Raw genomic sequence first — 15500 nt, forward strand, 5'->3', positions numbered from 1 at the left:
TGGATGCACCACGCTTGGTGACTCTGCCCGCCCCACAGAGTTTCTGGCGTTCATTCGGTTGAACCCAAGGCCAGCAAGGGCTGACTGGGGACAAACCCAACACTAGGCCGTGAACCAATCGGCTCTCCGTGCCCGGGAGCGACCCCGGGGGCCTTCACTCTCCAGGGACTCGAGAAACCACGCACAGTTTCCTGGCGGCGCTGTGAGGCCGCTCGTTAGGCAAGATCATCCGGAATTCCTCTGCTATCCGTGAGCCGACATCACCCGTATCTCGACTTGGTCACCGGACCGCTGTGAAGCCTCACACCCGGCGAACCCGCCATCGCCCTGTCAGCTCTAGGAATCTGGGAGGAGTGCTCAGCTCTATGGCGCGTCACTGCGCAGGCGCAGGGCGGCGACGGGGCATCGGGTGAGGGAGGGTTGCAGAGAATTAACCCCCGAACACCCGCGAGCTGTCCCTAGCAGTGCCTTAGCCAGGGACCTGCTTGGCCAGCGACAGATCCCTTGCTGCTCTGTCTGCCGGTTCTTGAGGTGAATGTCGGAATCCATTATCTTTCGGGAAAGCTCTCTGGGGCAGGGTAGGTTTTCTTACTACATACAAGTTCTTGATTAGTTATCGTTTTTTAAATAACCGCCCCTCCCCCTGAAGCTTGTCTGATTCGTAGGTATGCTTTAATTCTAACTTTCTTCCTGTCCTCTCTGGTTTTTTACACCCCCAGAAGAGTGGCGCGCATCAGAATCACCTGGAGGCCTTGTTAAAATACTGACTCTGCCCCACAACTCCGGACTTGCTGATTTAGTAGTGGGGGAGGGGGCGGTGGCAGCTCAGGTTCTCAGGTGATCCTGAAGCTGTTGGTCCTGGGACCACATTTTGAGAACCAATGCGCAAGAAATAAGTGATGCTCAGTAATTAATCCCTGAATTAACGGAAAGTTGGATTTTTATCTACTTTGCAATCTAGAAAGGGTACGAGGTCTATTTAAGGTTTGCTTGCTAGAACAATTCTCATTGATCAGGGTGAGAAGGACCCGAAATGGAGGGTGCTGGGTAATCAGGGTAGGAAAGGATATTGCTGTGTTCGTACAAATACCTTGGGAAATGAGAAGTTAGGGTCTCATTTCTGGTTTGAGACCAATGAGACGTGTGACTTGGATTAACCTGTCCGGTGGGGAAAGAAGAGGTTTGAGAAAATAGTGGGTGGCTAAGTGGTAGCTGCTGCCTCAGCCCCCTCCAGACTTTAACAAATTCAGTTTCTTTAATAGATATGGTGCTATTCACGTTATATATTTCTTCTAGGGTAAGCTTTAGTATTTTGTATCATTTAAAGAATCAGCCAATTTTGTATAAGTTGGCATAAAGTTGTTTATAATATTACTTTGTCCTTTTTGTATCTGTTGAATCTACAGTGATGTTACCTCTTTCATCCTTGCTATTAGTAATTTGTATCTTCTCCCGTTTGCCCTTGTCAGATAGGCCAGAGGTTTGTCATTTTTATCTTTACAGAGAACCAGCTTTCCATTTATTTAAAAATTGTCTTTCATTTTCTGGTCTATTAATTTCCACTTTGCCCCTTTTATTTCCTTTTTTCTCCTTGCTTTGGGTTTAATTTGCTTTTTTCTTTTTTTCTGGTTACTTTAAGTGGAAGTTGAGGTCTCTGATTTGTGATATTTCTTATTTTGTGTTATAGAAATTCGGTGCTATAAATTTTCCCCTAAGTACAGGCTTAGCAGCATCTCACAAATTCTGATGTGTTGTGTTTTTGTCTTCATTCAGTTCAGAATACTTTGAACTTGGATTATTTCAGTTTCTAAATATTTGGGGGGTTTCTAGAGATTTTTCTGATATTTCTTTATAATTTAATTTTATTGTGGTCAAAGAACATACTGTGTATGACTTGAATCCTTTAAAATCTATTGAGACTCATTAATGGCCCCAAACATGGTCAGTCTTCATAAATGTTCCATGCACATTTGAGAAGGATATATTAATATATTCTGCTGCTGTTGGGTCGACTATTTGATTATTGTTAGTTGATTAATGGTATTACTGAAGTTTACTATATACTTTGCTGATTTTCTACTAATTTTAAAAGTAATTATTGAAAGATGAATATTGAATTCTCTGTCAATAATTGTGGTTTTGTCTATTCTCCTTGTGATTCTATCAGTTTTAATTTTATGTATTTTGAAGCTCACAATTTGCATAAATGTTTAGAATTATTATTCCTTTTCCTTTTTCTCTTTTTTTGAGATGGAGTCCCTCACTCTGTTGCCCAGGCTGGAGTGTTGTTGATGGCAATGGTGGGCCATCTGGACCATCTGGAGTGGCCACTGCCAAGATGCTGGCTGCAGCCAGGAGGCTCTGCCTGTGTTGTGAGCTTCACAGAGCCAGAGGGAATGGGGTCAAGCAGGAGCCCAGCTCCTTCCAAGTTGGTGGGTGGGAGCTCCCCAGGCATAGCTGCAACTGCCCAAGTGATGGCTGCTGGCTGAGCCTCCCTGTGTTCTTGGAGACCGGGAGCAGGCAGGAGCCCCACCCTCCCAGGTCCAACTGCAGCCACTCGAGTCCTTGCTACAGACGATGTTCTTGGAGGCTGGGAGCAGGCAGGAGCCCCGCCTGCATCCCCCCACCTCCTTTGTGCAGCTGTAGCCACCCAGGTTGTGGCTGTGGACCAACCTGGATATCTCTGCACTCTATGGGCCTGGGAAGGCACCCCCACCTCAGCAGGCTTAGAGGTTTCTGCTTCTGCTGCCTGGCCTCGCCCTGCTCATGGTGACTGCTCCCATCTAGGAGCAAGGTTGGGGCTGCGCCAGGGTGCTGTTGCAGCCCAGCCAGTTGTGCACATACTTGAGGCAGTACTGACAGGCCATTCCCCTGCTGCCTCAGCCCCCTCCAGACTTTGGGTGCTGACAAACATAGGAGGGAGGCCAAGGGAAGGCTGAGGGCAGTTTGGCATTGGCCTGCAGGTGCTTCTCCCCACAAACAGCCTGGGCACCATAGAAAGCAGTAGGAGGCGACATGCTCTGGGGCAGAAAGGGGCAAGTCCCCAGGGAAGGCCTGAAGCCTAATGACCAGGCCACCAGTCCCCCTGACTGAAGAGGGAACTGGTGGTGCTTTTTCTTGGACCTGCCCATGGACCAATCAGCATGCACTTCTTCCTCTCTGAGGCCCATAAAAGTCCCTGGACTCAGCCAGACTTGGGGAGAAAACCTGCCAGCTGAGGGGAGCTACCTACTCCAGGGCCTCTTTTCTGCTGAGAGCTCCAGAGACAACAGGAGGACCAACCTGCAGAGAGGAGCTACCCACTTCAGGGCCTCCTCTTTGCTGAGAGCTGCAGAGATGATGGGACAAGCTGCCTGCAGAGAGGAGCTACCCACTCCAGGGCCTTCTTTCTGCTGAGAGCTGCAGAGACAACAGGATGTCTTGCCTGCAGAAAGGAGCTGCCCACTCCAGGGTCTCCTCTGAGCTATCTTGTTGCTCAGTAAAGCTCCTCCTTCTCAGTAAAGCTCCTCTTCACTTTGCTCAGCCTCCACTTGTCTGCCTACCTCATTCTTTCTGGATGCAGGACAGAAACTTGAGACCTGCTGAATAGTGGGGCTGAAAGAGCTATAACACAAACAGGGCTGAAACATGCCCCTTGCTCACCACATTGCAGGCAAAGAGGAGAGAAGAGCTGTGGCCCTTTGGGGAGCCCAGACCAGGAAGCTCCTAAGCCAGGACTGTGACTCCCTTTGGGGCCCTGCATTTCCTGGAGTCTCCAAGCTTCTCAGCACCACTGCGGTGTACTTAGTCCAGTCACAGCCTCACAGTGGGCCAGGGCCCGTAGTAGCACCTGGAGCTGCCCACCCTGTGCAGCAGCCAGCATGCCTGTGTGCAGTGGCCAGACCCCACACTCTCTTGCTCACACACCCCTTGCTACTCCACAGCTGGCTCACCTTCGGCAGGGGTGAGATCCAGGCTGGTAACATTAGCCAAGCACAGCCTGAGTGGGCAGAACAATCCCAGTGGGCCCAAGCAAAACTCAGGCAAAGGTACCACTGGCCACAGAGGTTTCTGACCAGAAAAGCAACACCCGAAGTATCCTGTGACATGGTGGCATGATTTCACTGCAACCTCCACCTCCTGGGTTCAAGCTATTCTTGTGCCTCAGCTTCCGGTGTAGCTGGGGCTACAGGTGCATGCCACCACATCTAGCTAATTTCTGTATTTGTTTTTTTAGTAGAGACGGGATCTCACCATGTTGGCCAGGCTGGTCTCAAACTCCTGACTTCGGGTGATCTGCCTGCCTCAGCCTTCCAAAGTGCTGGGATTACAGGTGTGCCCAGCCTGTTATGCCTCTTGATTGACTCCTTTCTCATAAAGAAATGACCTTCTTTATCCCTGATATATCAGTCAGTGTTCAACCAGAAACACACAACAAGTAATTAAATATATGTACATGTATATATGGATTCGTTAAAGAGAATTGGCTTGCACAATTATGAGAGTTAGTTAGGCAGTCTTATAATGCTGTTGTGTCTGATGCTGGAATTTGATGTTGGCAGAGTAGTCAGAAAGGAAGATGGAAGTAAAATGGAAGAAGTCAGGGTCAGGCTGGAAGTCACAAGTACAAACTTGAACCTCATGAAAATGGACTGAAATCCATGTTAGTTCTTGTTGCCTTTGACCTTGATGGTGAGGGCATCCTTCAGAAGCTGGGACTGTTTGTCATAAAAACACATACATAGGCCAGGAGTTGGAGAAGCTGAAGGAGGATCTAGGGGATGGTAGAGTAGTTGCAGGCTAAGCTGCAACAAAATGAGTCAGCTAAATGAGTCACCAGTCAGCAACAACATATGTGAATTACAAATGGCTACTATTTCCTTTCCACATTACACATCTCCCAAAAATTACCTTTTTGGCCCACCCAAACTGTAAACATAAAATAATTCTAGGAAAACTAGTGCACTCTAGGCAAGATGACACATTATAAAAGCATCATGGTCTGCCCCTTGTCAACTTAGTACCATACATGTTTCTTTGAGCCATGCTTTAATTCTCCAAATTATGATAATAATAAAGTTGTGCTTCCACCTTACATAACACTACTATCACATAACTATTAACATGTTAACCATTTCCCAAAAGAGGAAAATAGTCTTTTTTTGGCCCATGAATGGCATTCATTTCTGCTCCTAGCTGATAACACTCCTTCTTTCATGTCCTATAACTTAAATACTGACATATATAGTTAACGATTAACACATATTGTGTTAGATAATAAGATGAGAGAAGGAAGAAACATAAATTTTCAAGTAGTTTCCAAAAGAAGCTGGGTGTATATCATTGCCCCCGAGAATGTTCTTCTTGAATTCAACTAGACTTTTAGACCTTCAAGACTACTGCAGATCACCCTTGGCATCAGATTCACTTAGAAGGATAGGACAGAAACCACAGCTGACCAGTAGGCAGCACCTACTCCTCTTCTGTGAAACTGGTACTCACAGTGTTTTACATAAGCATCCAGGCTTTTTTTTTTGGCCTTCCCATTCCAAGTTGACAGCTCAGATGCAAGGAGATGAGACTTACACTGGGCAGCTGTGGGATGCATCTGGATTAGAAACTTCCACAGGAGCTAATATATCTTATAACAACTCCATGGACATAGCTTCTAGAATTTCTACAAGAGACATGCCAATTACACGAGTCAGTATACTCAGGGAGGCCCAACGTTATAGTATCCATTATAGTCAGTATTTATAGTTCATTTATAATTCTTTTGGTAACCAGGAATCATTTTTACCATAAACAATATTGTTGGATAACATAATTGACATATGAATAAGTTTTCAATAAAACAGAATGAGAAAATTAGCCAAAGGTTAATTCTCATATACAAAGGTAAAGTGTTTTGTTAAACTTTGACCCAAAAGTGATGATATGGACATAGATTTTCTGGGTGTTTGACCAAGGAAGCCAAACCATTCTTTCTGATTATGTTAGATTTGTAGCTTTGTGGAGTCTTGCCAGAGATGTTGCTTTCTGTGTGTGAGTTTGATGAGCTAACTTGGAGTTTGTTTGCCGGACTGGCCAAAACAAATCTAGAGCCAACTATGGTCCATAAGTAAATGGAATTGAAGGGTTTCCAGAGAGATTAGGAGTGATAATACAGGCATGGGGAGTGATATAAAATTTTCAAGAATGAAACTGATAGGCCACCACCAATATTCTACCTGAATTCTATTTCTCATTTCACTTGGGGGAAACTAAGTCAAACTAACATATGTATTAACATATGTCTAACTTAGGCATACGTTCTAGAGCAGTGGTTCTCAATCTTTTTGAGATAGTAAATTTATTTAAAAAAAGGATGAAAACTGCAAAGTTCTTCCTCAGAGAAATGAACATAAAGACCTACATGTGGACTTTCGCTTATCATGTATTATATTGGAAATTAATTTTCTTTGATAGTTAGACTATGCAACAATTTTCACAAAGAAGGGATTTCAATTTAAAAATCAATTTCCAGTTCTGGGAAAAAAAAAGGAAATCAAAATTGTGAAGCCACATTAAAAATTAACTTGCCTTTTGCTCATATTAACAAGTAGACTGCTGCTGAAATAAATATTAACAAGTATTAACATGTTTGTTGTGAATAAGATCTTTAAATTATGGGTAATAAGACATCTTTGACATGTCAGTGTGCATGTCTGGTTCACACTGACTTCCTAAAAATCAGAACCAGTGCTGAAAACTGATTCAGAAAATAATGGCCAGTATAATCACAGTTCCCAAGGTTCACTTTGACAGAAGTGACTGGCCTTGTGTCAAGAAATATTATAATTCCCCAAGATCTTTAAAGTTGAGTTCAGGTCAGATAATTCCCTTTGTTTTTAATCAGTGAGGTCATTGGCCTCACCTTGAGAAATCTTTATCTGTTAAGTAACTGAAAGGCATGTCATGGTGTTTTGTGTGTGTGTGTGTGTGTGCGTGTGTTTTCTTTCTTTTTTTTCAATAAGTGTTGCTTGCCTTCTATGTGTCTCTCCACTTGTCTCTTTCTTTCTCTCTTTTTATAAATGGTGGTTACCTTCTCTGTCTCTATTTTTTTTTTTTTTTTTTTGAGACAAGGTATCACTGTGTTACCCAGGCTGGAGTGCAGTGGTGTGATCACAGCTGACTGCAGCCTCAACCTCCTGGGCTTAAGTGATCCTCCTACCTCAACCCCCTAAGTGTCTGGGAATATAGGTGCATGCCACCATGACTGGCTAATTTTTCTACTTTTTTGTAGAGACGGAGTCTCACTATGTTGCCCAGGGTGGTCTTGAACTCCCGGGCTCAATCAGTCAACCCACCTCAGCCTCCCAAAGTGCTGGGATTACAGGCATGAGCCACTGCTTCCGGCCCACAGTGGTTTAAATAAATCTTGGTTTATACTTATCACATTGTTGTGGATTGAATTGTATGCCCCTAAAAGATAGATTCAAGCCCTAACCTCCGTTACCTGTGAATGTAACTGTACTTGAAAATAGGGTCTGCTGTAGGCTGAATGTTATGTCCCCAAAAATTCATATATTAAATTGTAACTCCTTATGTGACAGTATTTGGACGTGGGCCTATGGGAGGTAATTAGGTTATAAGGGGGCCTTTGTGAGTGGGATTAATTGTCTTTGTGAAATATGACTTGGAGCGCTCCAAGGCCTTCTGCCGTATGAGGACACAGTGAGAAGATGGCTGTCTATGAACCCGGAAGCAGACCCTCTCCAGACACCAAATCTGTCGGTGCCTTGATCTTGGACTTTTCAGCCTCCAGTACTATGAGAAATAAATTTATGTTGTTTTTAAGCTACTCAGGCCACGATATTTTTGTTATAGCAACCTGAATGACCTAAGACAGGGCCTTTGCAGATATAATCCAGTTAAGGTCATAAAGGATTAGAGTGGGCCCTAACCCAGTGACTGGTGTTCTTATAAGATAGGCAAATTCAGACACAGAGGAGACAGGAGAATGCATGTGACGATGGAGGCAGAGATTGGAGTAATGCATCCAAAAGGCAAAGAATGCCAATGATTGCCAGCAACCTGAAGCTCAGATAATGGGATGGAACAGACACTTCCCTAGAGCCTTCAGAGAGAGTATGGCCCTGCTGGCACCTTGATCTTGTACTTCTAACCTCCAGACTATGAGAGAATACATTTCTATTGTATTATGCCATCTTGTTTGTGGTACAAGAAGTGGGGTGCTATGTACAAATATCTAAAAATATAGATGTGGCTTTGGAATTGAGTAAGTGACTAAGCTGGAAGAGTTTTGGAATTCTTAATAGAAAAAGCCTTGAAGAGATTGTAGAAATAGGAGGATTAAAGGTGATTCTGGTAAGGGCTCAGAAAGAAGTAAAGAGGACAGTAGACAAAGTTACATTTTAGAGAACACATATATTGTCATGAAGAGAATGCTGCTAGAAATAATAAACATTAAAGATACTTCTGGTGAGATCTCAGATGAAAGGAGGAACATGTATTAGAAACTAGAGAACAAGCAATCCTTGTTAGAAGTGGCAGAAATGTGGCTGAATCATGCTGTGCTGTTGGGTGGAAAGTAGAACTTGTAACTAATGAACTTGAGTATTTAGCTGAGGATATTTCCAAGCAACGAGTAGAAGATGTAGCTTGTCTTCTCCTTCCTTCTTATGGTAAAATATGAGAGGAAAGAGATACACTGAGGAGGAAACTGTTAAGCAAAAATCATTTGATGATTTGGAAATTTCTCAGCCTATCTCAGATAGCATGCTCTGGAGACAGCACTGGGACAAATGTTTTGGTGAAGCGATTAGATGTGATTTGTGGATCCAATTAACTATTTCAGCAGACTCCAGGATAGAAATTGGGTTATCCAGGAAGGATCTATAGAAAATCCTTGTGCCTAATCATATGGATTCTCTTATAAATCTATGGAAAACTAACAAGAATTGTGACAATGCTATCCCCAGAAACACTGCTAATTTTGAAGGTGACAGAGACAGGATGAAAAGAAGAAAAGCTGTCCAACTTCTGGTATTCTACAAGCAGGAAATGAGGTACCCAGAGGATGGGGACACTACCAAGGGCAGAGATGGCAGGGCCACCTCAGCTGAGGGTGGCTCAGGGACCAGTGAGGCCTCTTAAGAGTCCAGAAGCTAGGACCAGTTGGGTCTCTATAGACCAAGAGGTTGGGGACAGTGAGGATTCCACTGACCCAGAGGGCATATTGAGTCAGCACAATTTGAGAACTCCACAAATATTTGGAAATTAAATAATGTAAATAACCCATGATCCAAAGAAGAAATCATAAGATAAATTAGAAAGTTCTTTAAACTGAATAAAAGTGAAGTACAACATAAAATATTTTATGGGATGCTGCAAAAGTAATGGTCAGAGGAAATTTTGTAGCTTTAATATGTCTATATTAGAAAAGAAAAAAAAATGATCTAAACCTAAGCTTCCACCTTAAGAAACTTTAAAAGGGCCGGGCGCGGTGGCTCAAGCCTGTAATCCCAGCACTTTGGGAGGCCGAGACGGGCGGATCACGAGGTCAGGAGATCGAGACCATCCTGGCTAACACTGTGAAACCCCGTCTCTACTAAAAAATACAAAAAACTAGCCGGGCGAGGTGGCGGGCGCCTGTAGTCCCAGCTACTCGGGAGGCTGAGGCAGGAGAATGGCGTGAACCCGGGAGGCGGAGCTTGCAGTGAGCTGAGATCCGGCCTTTGCACTCCAGTCCGGGCGACAGAGCAAGACTCCGTCTCAAAAAAAAAAAAGAAACTTTAAAAATGAGAGCAAATTTAAAAACAGCAACAAAACAGCAGAAGGAAGGAAGTACAGTCATCTTTTGCTTGATGCTAGGGATACATTCTGATAAATGCATCATTAGGTGCTGTCATCTTTGTGTGAACATCATAGAGTATACATACACAAACCTAGATATACAAGCCTACTGTATTAGTCTGTTCTCATGCTGCTAATAAAGACATACCCAAGACTGGGTAAATTTACAAAGGAAAGAAGTTTAATTGGCTCACAGTTCAGCATGGCTGGGGAGGCTTCGGGAAACTTACAATCATGGCAGAAGGGGAAGCACACATGTCCTTCTTCACATAGTTGTAAGAAGGAGAAGTGCCAAGCAAAAGGGGAAAAGCCCCTTATAAAACCATCAAATCTCGTGAGAACTCACTGTCATAAGAACAACATGGAGGTAGCTGCCCCCATGATTCAATTACCTCCCACTGGGTCCCTCCCATGACACATGGGGATTGTGGGACCTAAAATTCAAGATGAGATTTGGGTGGGGACGCAGCCAAATCATATCATTTTGCCCCTGGCCCTTCCCAAATCTCATGTCCTCACATTTCAAAACATGATCATGCCTTTCCAACAGTCCCCCAAAGTCTTAGCTCATTCTAGCATTAACCCAAAAGTCCAAATCCAAAGTCTGAAACAAAGCAAATCCCTTCTGCCTGTGAGCCTGTAAAATCAAAAGCAAGTTACTTACTTCCTGGATATGATGGGGATACAGGCACTGGGTAAATACACCTATTCCAAATGAGAAAAATTGGCCAAAACAAAGTGGGTACAGGCCCTGTGCAAGTCTGAAATCCATCAGGGCAGTTAAATCTTAAAGCTCTGAAATGATCTCCTTTGACTTCATGTCTCACATCCAGGGCACACTGATGCAAGAGGTGGGCTCGCATGGCCTTGGGCAGCTCTGCCTCTATGGCTTTGCAGGGTACAGCACTCCTCCTGGCTGCTTTCACAGGCTGGCATTGAGTGTCTGCAGCTTTTCCAGGTGCATGGTGCAAGCCTTCAGTGGATCTAACATTCTGGGGTCTGGAGGACAGGGGCCCTTTTCTCACAGCTCCACTAGGCACTTCCTCGTTGGAGACTGTGTGGGGACTCCAACCCCACATTTCCCTTCCACACTGCTCTAGCAGAGATTCTCCATGAGGGCTCTGACCCTGCAGCAAACTTTTGCTTCAACACCCAGACATTTCATACATCCTCTGAAATCTAGGCAGAGGTTCCCAAACCTCAATTCTTAACTTCTGTGTGTCCACAGGCTCAACACCACGTGGAAGCTGCCAAGACTTGGGGCTTGCACTCTCTGAACCCACAGCCCAAGCTGTACGTTGGCCCCTTTCAGCCATGGCTGGAGCAGCTAGGACGCAGGGCAACAAGTTCCTAGGCTGCACACAGCAGGGGAGCCCTGGGCCCCACCCACAAAATCATTTTTTCCTACTAGGCCCCAAGGCCTGTGATGGGAGGGGCTGCTGTGAAGGTCTCTGACATGCCCTGGAGAAAGAAAACAGACTAAAGAAGAAGTAGAAAATGTGAATAGATGTATAATAAAGAGATTGAGTTAGTAATTAAAAAAAAAAAAAGACACACAAGGAAAAGCCCTATGCTAATTAAGATGATAGGAGAGAATGGGTGCAAGGGCTTTACTGGTGAATTCTACCAAACATTTAAAGAAGAATTAATACCAGTTCTTTACAAACTCTCCCCTGCCCCAAAACAAGAGGAAGGAACGTCTTCCTCTCATTTCATGAGGACAATATTACTTTGATATCCAAATCAGTCAAATACATCAAAGAAACATAAACTACAGACCTATTACATAAACTACAGACCTATTACTTTGATATCCAAATCAGTCAAATACATCAAAGAAACATAAACTACAGACCATTATCTCTTATTCTCGACAAAATACTAGTAAACTGAATTTGGTAACATATAAAAAAGGATTTTCTACCACAATCAAGTGGAATTTATCCCAGGGATCCATCTGAGCATCAGTTTAAATATCAACCAAATCCATATCAACAGAATAAAGGACAAAATATGCAGAAAAAGCATTTGACAAAATCCAACACTTCTTCATAAAAAACAAACTTTGAAGAGAACCAGCATGAGAAGAAAATGGGATATCTGGAAATGGAGAATGTCATTATAGACCAACTTCAACAAGTCAGTTATGAATAAAAGAAAGTAAGAAATAGGGTAATAGTGGAGTTTAGGGATGGTTTATTTGCTTGGTTGGTGGCTTGATTATTTTTAAGATAGGAAAGATATGTAATGTGTAAATGTGTAAAAGATAGCAGGAAGAATCCAGGAGAGAGAGCAGATAACACAGGAAGAAAATGAATTGTTGATGGCATATGATTGATGGGGAAGGAGATGGGATCCAAGGTACAAGTGGAAGAATAAGTCTTTAGATATGAGTGGCCCTTCTCCTATGCTAATTAAGATGATAGGAGAGAATGAGTGCAAGCTCAGGTAGGTTAGTGGGAAACTGAGGATGTTCCAATTCGTTGGGAAGAAGGAGGTCATATCATCATTTAAGAATGAGGGGTGAGGAGAATAATGCTTGAGAAGATGGCTTGAAACAAACTTTGTGCAAAGGTGACCTTATTAGAAAAACCTAAGATTGGTAAGCAATACTGAGTGACCTGTAGTGTTCATGCATTCTTAATCATTCTTATGATGCTAACTTTATAGATGAATGGAATAGGCTATAGCCATCTCCATCATAATACTATATGTGGGATCAAAGATGAATAATATAGGTGAATGAGCTGGCATGAAAACCAGTGTGGATAAGAAGGACAATTCAGTAAGTGATTAATGGATAATTATTCATCTAGAAATAGTTATTATAGATCTCTGCCTCATAACTGCACACAAAGCAAATAGCAAGTATATTAAATACATGGAAGAAAAGCAAACCTTTTGTAAAATTTGTAGAAGAAAATATGTGAAAGTATATTTATGACTTCAGAGTAGGGAAATAAATCTTTAAAAAAGATAATAAAGCCCAATATATGTAAGAAGGAAAGTTAAGTCGGACTACGTTAAAATAAAAAACTTATTATTCTTCAAAAGATACTATCTTTTAGGGGAAAATTAAAGTTACAGAACTCAGCTTCCAGTATTGGTAGAGTGAGTAATGTGGATCACACTTCCCTTAAGGACAACCAGTAAATCCATAAAAAATATGAAAATCAGCTGAAAGGCATTAGAACTGTCAAGGTAGTACAGAATACTAGAACAAGATCCAAGAAATGATCTAAGTCCAGTGAGGTGAACCAAAGCATCTAGTGCGCTTTCACTTTCAGATTATTTGCTTATCTGGAAGAGGCAGCTGAGGGTACTGAATGGCATTTTTGATACCTCACAGGACTAGAGAGAAGAAAGCTGGAATCAGAGACTAAGGGTTGAGACCTTGGTACTTGGAATTATACCGAAAAGCAACTACATTCTAGGAATAAAGGTGAACTTATAGTAAACCAGCCCTTCCACAGACTGTAGCCCAACCGCAAGTCATCTGGTTGACCCAGAAAAATCTCAGTCCCTAAAACTGGTTTGTGATTACCTACAATTACTGGAGCTCCCAGATATCTGGCAGAAGCAAACAATGATTCTCTCTAGGAGTACCTTCAGCCGGGCACAGTGGCTCACTCCTGTAATCCCAGCACTTTGGGAGGCCGAGGCAGACAGATATGGAGACCATCCTGGCTAACATGGTGAAACCTCGTCTCTACAAAAAAAAAAAAAAAAAAAAAAAAATGCGGGAATGGTGGCAAGTGCCTGTAGTCCCAGCTACTCAGGAGGCTGAAGCAGGAGAATGGTGGGAGGCAGACCTTGCAGTGAGCTGAGATCGCGCCACTGCACTCCAGCCTGAGCAAGAGTGGGACTCCATCTCAAAAAATAAAATAAAATAACGAAGAGTAGTACCTTCAAATTATTTCCACATCAGTTTTTCATGGAAATTCCTGATAAAAGATAACCAGGCAAATGAGATAAGAACAACCAACAGAAACAATTGATGATAGAAGTAGAATCACTGGAGTTTCTTATGTTAGGATAATTAGATTTAGCTAAAATACTGTTTGGGGACATAAAAGACAAGATTGAGAAGAATTTGACAGAAAACCAGAAGCTATTTTTAGAGTGACTTATTAGACTTTAATTCCTGATTTCATTAAGCTACAATTATAAAAACAGTGTGATACTGGCATAAGAATAGACCAATGAAATAGAGCACTCAGAAGTAAACCCTCACAAATATGGTCAATTGATTTTTAACAAGGGTGCTAAGACCATTCAGTGATGGAAATGGTGGTCTTTTCATTAAATGATACTGGGAAAACTGGATACATACAATGGAATGAAGTTGGACTCTTGCCTTACACCATATACAGAAATTAAAAATGGATTAAAGGTACCCTTATATTTATAGTAGCATTATTCAAAATAGCCAAAAGGTCAAAGCCACCCAAGTGTCCATTAACATATGAATGGATAAATAAAATGTGGTATATATATGCAATGGGATATTATTCAGCCCTAAAAAGAAAGGCAAATCTGACATATACTACAACATGGATAAACCTGGAGACATTATGTTAAGTAAAATAAGCCAGTCACAAAAAGGCAAATATTGTATGATCCCACTTATTTGAGGTACTTTAGATTTATAGAGACAGAAAGTAGAATGGTGGTTGCCAGGGGCTCGGGAGAGGGAGAAATGGGGAATCACTGTTTAATTGGTATGGAGTTTCAGTTTGGGAAGATGAAAAAGTTCTGGAGATGGATGTTTGTGAAGGTTGTACAACATTGTGAATGCACTTAATGCCACTGAAGTTGATATGGTTTGGCTCCGTGTCCCCACCCAGATCTCATCTTGAATTGTACTCCCATAATTCGCATGTGTTGTGGGAGGGAACTGGTGGGACATAATTAAATCATGGGGGTGGTTTCCCCCATACTGTTCTCGTGGAAGTGAGTAAGTCTCATGAGATCTGATGGTTTGATAAGGGGAAACACATTTTGCTTGGCTGTCATTCTCCCTCTTGCTGTTGTCATGTGAGACATGCCTTTCACCTTCCACCGTGTTTGTGAGACCTCCCCAGCTACATGGAACTGTAAGTCCAGTTAAATTTCTTTTGTAAATTGCCCAGTCTCGGGTATATCTTTATCAGCAGCGTGAAAATGGACTAATACAGAAGTATACACTTAAAAATGGTTAAAATGGTAAATTTAATGGCATGTGTGTTTTCCATAAAAATCTTTCTAAAATGGGCGGGGTGTGGTGGCTCACACCTGTAATCCCAGCATTTTGGGATGCTGAGGCAGGCGAATCATTTGAGGTCCGGGGTTTGAGACCGGCCTGGCCAACCAACATGGTGAAACCCCGTGTCTATTAAAAATACAAAAATTAAGTGGGCGTGGTGATACACGCCTGTAATCCCAGCTAGGCTGAGGCAGGAGAATCGCTTGAAGCCGGGAGGCTGAGGTTGCAGTGAGCCAAGATTGCGCCACTGCACTCCAGCCTGGGCCACAGAGTGAGACTCCATCTAAAAAAAAAAAAAAAAAAAAAATTATGATGAATATGCGCCGGGCATGGTGACTCACTCCTGTAATCCCAGCACTTTGGGAGGCCAAGGCAGGTGGATCATTTGAGGTCAGGAGTTCGAGACCAGCATGGCTAA

General features: G+C 42.8%; 1 protein-coding gene across 3 annotated transcripts in view; it reads left to right on the forward strand.

Moving 5' to 3' along the window:
• The first annotated feature begins 414 nt into the window (after positions 1 to 414).
• Positions 415 to 15500, forward strand: part of ZSCAN30 (zinc finger and SCAN domain containing 30) — a 35212-nt gene continuing 20126 nt past the window's right edge. The window contains exon 1 of one of the 3 annotated variants that reach the window (XM_011943689.1): positions 415 to 531. The gene's annotated coding sequence lies outside the window, so the exon portion shown is untranslated. Of the gene's footprint in view, positions 579 to 15500 lie in introns of all 3 variants that reach the window. The other 2 variants (XM_011943688.1, XM_011943690.1) reach the window with 2 other exon arrangements.

The sequence above is a fragment of the Colobus angolensis genome, unplaced genomic scaffold, assembly GCF_000951035.1.
Source record: "Colobus angolensis palliatus isolate OR3802 unplaced genomic scaffold, Cang.pa_1.0 Scaffold220, whole genome shotgun sequence".
In the NCBI taxonomy this organism is placed as follows: Eukaryota; Metazoa; Chordata; class Mammalia; order Primates; family Cercopithecidae; genus Colobus; species Colobus angolensis.